The sequence below is a fragment of the Rhea pennata genome, chromosome 17 (genome assembly GCF_028389875.1).
Source record: "Rhea pennata isolate bPtePen1 chromosome 17, bPtePen1.pri, whole genome shotgun sequence".
NCBI lineage: Eukaryota > Metazoa > Chordata > Aves > Rheiformes > Rheidae > Rhea > Rhea pennata.
Window position 1 is genome coordinate 11,382,446 of NC_084679.1, and position 5,721 is coordinate 11,388,166.

The following is a 5,721-nucleotide window of genomic DNA, read 5'->3' on the forward strand; positions in this document are numbered from 1 at the left end:
TGCCTCATTTCCCGTAATCAGCCTCAGGTGCATGCTCCTCCCTGGGGCATAGGCAAGCCAGGAAATGAAAGATAATTGGTAAAGATAGAGGTTTATTAACCCTTTTTTTCCAGCCGCATGGTCCAGTTCTGGTTAGATCCCGTTACCTCCCAGGTAGCTGTAGTGGTGTTACTGGGACAGCATGGCAGTGCCACAGCTGACAGGGCTCCAAGGTAGCCAGAGGCTTTGCCGGTTGCTGTACAGGATCGATGATTTGCCTCTGACAAAGACGACTGGAATGTATTTAAAGGGGGAAAGTTCTGATAAAGCCTTTTGAGGTTGTTCTCTTCTGAAACCAAGGATTCATGCCACTGGCATATTAATAAAGTTATTATGATCCCCGTGGATTCTGACAAAATTTTTGTAAGGCTATTGTGATCCTAATGATATTCCAGATGTATAAGGATGTAAGTCTAAATGAATTGATAATTAGTCAGTGGTATAAGATACCAAAAATTATTGTGGCAGGTGTACTGATATGTAGATTGGGTGGCTTAAGTTACAAGAAGAGTCAGCTCAGAAAGCTAATTCTTGAGCTTTGCTTGAGAGAATACCTTCTACATCTGTGTCATCTTGTTCTGCCAGGCAGAGGACGTGAGCATGCAAAAAGTAACAGCTTTCTAGGGGGATTTGGGTTTGTAAGAACACTTCTTTGATTTTGATGACAAAGGGTGTTAACTTTATTTCCTACTTTCTGTTCAAGGTGGTCTGGCACTTTATATAGCAACTCGGTATGTCAAAGTCAAACTTAACAGTAATAAAGGTCAACTCATTAAACGTCATCTCATTTTGAGCCCTGACAGTAAAAGCAAACCTTCCAGAAAAGCGTGACTCTTCTCTTTACAAGCTTTGTTCTTCTATCAGCTTTCCTTGCTGCTATATTTATCATCTTTCTGAAGAAAATTTCTGAAGAAAAATATTTATCATCTTACTGAAACACAGTCTTTATTCCTAAATTTTATGTCAAGCTCCACAGGTTCCAAAACCTTCACTAATCTGTACCATTTATCTCTCAGCATTATGAAGCCCTTTCGTCTTTGCAAACCTTTTCTCGGGTCGCCAGAGGGACTGTGTTTTTGCACCTAATGGGCCTGCCTTTCCCCACAGCTCAGGGCTCAGCAACACAGAGTCCCACAGGTCTTCCCTCAACCTCACTATCCTGGAAGAGATGAGGGGAGAGGGCTCCTGGGAGAAAAGAGGGGAAATGAAGGGGAAATAACATGTGAAAAAGAAAAAAGAGCACCAAACTGAGGGAATGAAAAGGCAGACAGGGCAGAAAAGAGTAAAGAGTAGAAAAGGGGGGAAATAAAGGAAAAACAAAACAAAACAAAGATGCCTACTCTATAGGCTGGACACTTTTTCTCATTTAGTCTGACTGGTGCAGCGAGCCTCATGACCTTTCCTTGGCACACACTTGGAGCTCTCGGATCACAGGCAAACTTTAAGTTTTCTTAGTCCTTGGTAGAGGATTTGTTTAATGTGTTGTGCCATAGCAGCTGGTTACTTGTTTTATACATTGTAGAGCATCTGGACATGAAAGAAACAGATTCCGAAAAATTAAAAAGCCTCAGGGCTGGATTCCCAGAAGAGGTTTTCACAGACTTCAGCAGAACTGGAAAAAGAGCTCAGTTCCCAACCAAAAAAGTTCATAGCTACCTGCTTAAATTCATCTGCTCTTGCTAAATTTCGTTTATCAAAGACTGTAACAGATAGCTGAGTGTCTTAGTTGCTATGGACCTAGTGTGAATAATCTGGTGTCTCCTGGAGTTCCCATGGTCGGTCTGCTGCTTGTTGAGAAGATCTGAACCAGGAAACCCAGCCCATGACCAGCACCCTGTGCTAGAATAAAGAGAACAGGCTTGGTCCCGGGGAGCCTGCTTTTCATATTCTATAGGGGCTGCAATGCACAGAGAAAACAGATCTACAGGAACAGAGTGGATTTTCACCAGGGGATGTTGCAGCTCTTCCACCAGAGTAGTCACAGGAGTTGTTGGGCTCGGCAGGTTATTAACCAGCATGAGGTGGAGATACCATAGCATAGGCAAGAGCTAGACCAAGCACATGCATGAAAGGGATATTCTTTTTGTTCCTGTAATAAGTACAGAGTCTCTTGGAGCTGTGCCGATGCTTCACGTCATGTTCTGCTTCCTGGGCAGAATCTACCCCTTCTCACACAAATACAGTTGCCCTTGTTAGTTCCCTGCAATAGAGATTTCTGCAAGAAGAGTCAAACGTGGCCTGCTTGATTTATTTCAGGACATATCTTTCTGCTTCACAGGCCAGCCTCCTCACCCCTACTAATCCCCTGATGCTCAGCTAAGCATGCAACGCTAGGAGTAAGCTCTCTTTCCCAGTCTCTGCATCAGGAGCTCTGTTTTCTCCTGTGTCCTGAGCAGAAAATATCTCCGTCACCACTACCTCTCCAATGTGCCTCTGAAGGACACCCCAGCACCTTCCCACTGCCCCTGCAACCCTTCTGGCTCTGCACCCACCCCTGGCCTTCCCCTCACTACAACTCAAGAAACCTGCATAAGCTCCCATCCCAACAAGGTATGCATTTTCCAAGTTGGCACTTAGGAGCACAGAATGGTATGGAAAAAGGAGGTATGCAAGATGTATGGATTTCACTCCACTTCTTAGAGCCAGCCTTCTTTGCAGAAGACTGCTTGCCAGTGGGACATCTACTGAAGCCTGAGAACTTCTCTCCTTCAGGACCCCATGTAGAGCCTTCTACTCTTTGTACAGCCCTGACCTCTCTGGTAGTTTCAAGACGCTTTCCTGTGTCAGACTGACTGCTAAACTGGCACTTCTCCCCTCAGCATGCCACATCACCTGTACTATAACCAGAGGCAAATTGCGCAACTCATTCTTATGATCCTAAATACCAACCTTTCCAGAGACCTTTTCAGTGCAACAAGGAGTGAGGACCCAACACTGTGCTGAGTAGTAGGCAGGGCACTTTCAAGGTTTGCATGGGTCTTGCAGTCATTAAAATAGCTTGCCCAAAGCTGTACATCAAGACATATTGGCAGAATTGATGGGGATGCCAGACTAGATTCCCAGCTCTGTTCTCTGACCTCTGGCACAGTTCCTCTTATCATCGTCAGTTCACATGCAATTGGCCCTACCAAGCCATAGTGCTATTCACTAAATCCCCTAATGGGTGATCAGTGGCTGTTCAGATTGTCTGGACAGAGATTCTGCTGCCTACGACCTGGCCTTCATCCATATGGAAGAGACTTGAGAGACACTAGAGACAGCACAGTGGGTCAAGACCTGGCAATCCGTATGAGAGAGACATGCTCTTGCTCTTCAAACCTGAGCCTGCAAGTTCATGAAATAAACACACCTTGATAAAAATGTGATTAAAGAGCCGAAAAGACATGCTAGAGGGAAAGAAATAGCTGCTATGTTTCATGCTTCAATCCAACCAAAATACGGAGGTGAGAAAATAAAATCATGTAGGTTACTCACTTCTTCGAAAACTCTCTTCTTCCTGGATGTAGTTCTGCTTCCACTAGTGACACCAAAAGTAGGCACTTCTTCCCTTTCTGCCCTCTTGCCCCTTACTCCTCAAGGCTTCCCAAACCGAGATTGGTCAGGCAAAGCCGAGTGGCAGCAAGACTTTATATATGGGAGCAGTCCGAAAGGGAGGCCAGCACGTGATGTAATGAACTTGTATCTTTGAACACCAAAGGCATGCCACCCTTCCCCCGCCCCGTCCCTGAAGAGCTGCTGGCTCACATGGCAAGCTGAGAACAGAGTGGTCACATACTTCTCTGTGCCGTACTTTCTCACGGTAAAGGGAGCAGCACACAGGGCGTGGAGCAAGGAAAAATCTGACTTGAATGAGGATGATACTTTGATGTTGGGTAGTCCCAGGAGTCAATCTGTTCCGGAAAAGACATTTCTTCATGCAAAGAACAATACTCTGCAAGTTGCTGGCTTTGCCCATGGCACAAGCACTCCCCGAGGACACCCTTTGCGCTAGGGCACCGTTGCCCCCCTGTCCACAGTGCTAGGGAGAGCTCCTGTGCTCTCGCAGCACGCTGGTGCTGGAGCACAGCTGAGCTCCATGGCTAGAGGGGAACATGCATCCCATAAAAGGTGTTGTCCTGGACACTGATCTGGGAAGCTCCTGAGAGATACATCCTGCCCTTCTCCATCAGAGGAAATCTTGTAGCCTGTGGATGGAGAGGAAATCTCTCAAGGATGTATAAATCTCTCAAGGATATACGCTCTCCAAAGGAAAACTAATTCATTTTCAACTTCCTATGTTACAGTTTGATCACTGAAGAGTCTGTTGATTGCAAAAGGCCAAATCATGCATTCGGTCAGGTTTGACAGCCTGGGAGCTTATACATTATTAGTCGAATATCTGTAGCATAGCTGTGAAATAGGAGATGTCAAGTATAACAGATGACATAAGCGTCTTCTCAGCCGAGGTGACTGGAAAAGGCAGCAGCTGGCCCAGGTCTCGACAAAGTGGATTTTGTAGACATATCGTCACTTGCCAGCAATGGCACCAAGATCTGCAGGTCTCCACAGCCACAGCCAGATGAACACTGCCAGCTCACAGCGTCAAAACGCCACGCTAATAGGAACGTCCACACGAACAGGAACATCCCCAGCTGATTTTCAGGTCTGGGTGGGAAGGGGGACATGGGAATGGCTCTCTTACAAGTAGAGCCGCTTGCACAATTTGTGGCAAACAGGATTGGGGAATCAGCTTTCTTTTTCCCTTCCTAGGTTACTCTTCAGCCAGATCATCTCCCCTGTCCTGTTCACATAACGCTGTGCCAGCACAAGGAAGGGAGCTGCCTAAAACACTAGTAGGAGCATCCCCATGTGCCAAATCATGGCCTGAATCTCATTTACTCTAAGGACTTGTCTGCTCTGACAGTGTTGTAGGAATGAAAAGCAGGTACATATCTGAGCTAGATCCCCTTCAAACTACTGGAAGGGCAGAGCCCTATTTCTCCACGGACACTTGTGGTAAGAGAAGCAAGCAGGGAGGTCCCGGCCTTCTCGTGTACTTTGAGGACAACTGAGGCTCCTTTAGTTGTAGTGGGGAGCAGGCCCCCATCCCTAGCAGCCTTGGGGACAGCCTCTGGGTGCAGCCTGCCAGGCCGGGACCCCTTCTCCGAGTCCCTGGCTGGCGTCCCAGGGGGCAAAGAGAGGGGGACAGCGGCGAGCCGGCCTGGGCAGCGCCAGGACGGGGGCACGAGAGCCGCGGGGACATGCAAAACCGCTAGCAAGTGACGGCCTCAGCTTCTCGCCGCAGCTACAGCAAGACGCATCCAGATTGCCAAATTCTTTTGATCATCGCAACAATTTTTACTACTTAACAGTACTCTAAAGCCAGGGCCAGAGAGCCTTACAACCCGACATGAGAAAAGTATTCGTATCTTCCCTTTAGAGACAGAGGAACAGAGACAAAGTCTTGCATGGGGCTTCAAAGCAAATCAGCGCCGGGGCTGCAATCGGGAATCCTTCCCCCACCTCCCTTTTTGCATGCCGCTAGACATTACCTCTTTCCCCTGTCATGTGTCTGATATATACATTAAATCCAGACACAGTTGGAAGCGACAACTGCAGAGGCTGACAATGATCTAACTGCACAAAGCCTGCAGCTATGTGGGTTGTTGTTTTTGCTGTTCCTCGTGGTTTTGATTTCTCCCC